The sequence below is a fragment of the Propithecus coquereli genome, unplaced genomic scaffold (assembly GCF_000956105.1).
Source record: "Propithecus coquereli isolate 6110/MARCELLA unplaced genomic scaffold, Pcoq_1.0 Scaffold37, whole genome shotgun sequence".
In the NCBI taxonomy this organism is placed as follows: Eukaryota; Metazoa; Chordata; class Mammalia; order Primates; family Indriidae; genus Propithecus; species Propithecus coquereli.
In genome coordinates this window covers 9814259-9816947 of record NW_012149396.1, presented here as the reverse complement: position 1 = coordinate 9816947, position 2689 = coordinate 9814259, and positions in this window count along the sequence as shown.

Below are 2689 nucleotides of genomic sequence, written 5' to 3'. Positions count from 1 at the left end.
TTTTTAGAAAATCTGATGCTTGCATCCTAGCCGTCAGCCAATTATATTTGAAATTCTAGAGATGAGGCTTGGACATCAATATTATTCTAATGTACAGCCAAGTTTGAGAATTTCTAATATAAATGCTGGGCTCAGACAGCTTCTTCTTTCATCAAAATGAAGGTTACCACTTGGTGTAGCTTCAGGAGCCTTAGAAAAGAAATCCATAGAGAATAGCCTTTGTCCATGAGAATTATTCTGGATTTGGATCATCCTAACTTTAGCTTTTGTGTCCTCTCTCTGTCTCCTGGTGGCTGTTCACACTTTTCAAATTTTATGACTTTTATTCTGTTATCCAGCATTCTGATCCTGGTCAAATACCTCAGCCTTTCTTCAAAGTACATGTTTGTTTTGCCCGTCTTACAAATGATCTATTGATAGATATTTAAGTTCCCACCCACTCCCCAACATTTCTACTCCTTAATCCTGATTTGGCACTGACAGCAGAAGCTGAATTTGCTTTTCTACATGGCAGAGATAGGATTCATAGTAGGCAGACAAAAGCGATGTGTTTTAAAGAGTTGAACTTCATGCATGTGCACACACAAATCCAATACTGAAAACAACCCTTAGCGGGGGTCTGTTAGCGTTTCATCCCTTAAACGATGCATAGTAGAATAATGAGGGCCTCATATATTACACCAATTTACCCTTCCTTCAAACAACGTCTTCAGAAATACTCTGCTATGCTCCCATTTTCTTTTAAACAAACACAATGTATTAATCATGGTCCTCTGTTGTACAAAATTCCACCTGGAGCTGTCATTCTCCCTGCATCAACTGAAAATACTTGAGAGCCTTCTCTTGTGCTCTTCCCCTTCCCCCAACAATTTCATACATAATCCATGGGTAATTTTACAGCACGTTTTTTAATGACTGAATGTATCCCTGATCAGGAGGTAGCAATCACAGAATAATAAGTGTAATCACATCAAGGAGGGCTTTGTTGTTCTGTCTGTGGAATATGCCTACTGGAACCCGCACCTGCTCCAAATCTGGAAATGCTTTCAGGTTGTCAAATATCAATTGTCAATGACTTTCAAACTACTGAAAACAGAATTAATGTAGTTTCCTTTAAATGTTATTTAAATTGGCTTGTGCATAGTCATCCTTAATTGTTTTATTGGGGGGAAGGAGAAAATATAGTATATCATAGAAATAGGAAAAGGAAAATGAAGATTTATGTGCATCTTTTCATAGTCTAGAGAAAAATTGTGTGTTTTTTTTTTGAGGGAGGGATGTTTAAAGAAATAGCTTGTATATATTTTTCTGAATTATTTAATCTTAATATGCTGAAATTGCTGAAATTCAGAATCCTTATAGAACCTGAAATACTAAAGCCAGAGTAGATGAGTATTGACCGAATAGCTTTCATTTGGCATTGTTAGAGAATTCTTAAATCACATGATTCAAGGTTATTCTCAAAGAATAAGTTATGCTATTGTTTACAATGAAGTTACTATCTTTCATGTCAAAACCGAAGACATATTTCCTATGAAAACTTGATAAAATAATTGCTCATTCTATTCTATGCAAGGAGGACTATTAAATTGTTTTTCAATGTGTCTCTAAATTTCATTTAATCAGTGGTCAATGGGACATTGCCTTTTAATCTGAAAACATATAACTATTTTATAAGTCTCATTCGTCTGAAATATATTAACACTGGTGGTTACTTAGGAAAAGAAGTGAGATTTAAAATTTGTAAAATCGCTATCAGATAAGCGAGTTGGTGAATGAGTCAACATTATGGGAATTTCAGAGAAAAGATGTGCTCACTGTCTCATTTTTGCACCTTCTGACTGATCGTCTTCCTCCTCCTTGTGCCCACTCACGTCTTCCTTGACAAAAGCTGCTGTTCAGATTAATGGAAACTCTCCATAGAGGAGACACACAGGGGTGAAGAGCTGAATGAGAACAGGGTTGATGAAGAGCAATCAGAAATCCTGCATAATTAAATGAAGCTTTACTGGCTTCAGCTGAGAGCATTTAAAATGATTTTAATGGACATTAGCAGTCCTTGATGAGATCTTCTTCAGCTGTGACATTACCCTTAAAGGAAGTCTGTGATATCTGGTGGAGAGCCGTTGCAAAGATCAGACTGAGTTGCAGCTATAACCATATTTGTTAGTGGTCAGTTTGAATGTTCTCTTTAGAGGGCAAATCTGGGGTTCTTGGACATGGGATTGCCTGTCTCACAGGAGGCTCAGGCATTTTTCAGTTTGCTACGCTGATTTCCTGAGTTTAAGGAATCAGAAATCCTTATAATATGATGATTCAGAAAGTATTTATTGGATGCTTACAATGAGACGTCTTTGTTTTAAAACCTAGAGGTTCTAACACAAACAGAAACATTACTACATGCAAATATCTTATACTGTATTGGTAATAAACAAGCACCAATAAAATAAATAATAGCAAATTATGTAAAAAGTTGGAAATAGAATTTGTTCTCTACCTTTGTGAACTTGAATTGTTTGTGTTGTCTACTGGTTGTCATTCATTTTTTATGGAGGAGTGTGTGGACCAAAACCAGAGAGCAACTGACTTTTTTTCTTCATGTCCATCTGTCTTGTTATCTATGTTTTCCTGTTCTTCTATTATAAAAATGTATGCTCTACTTAAAAGTTATTTTCTATACATTTATATA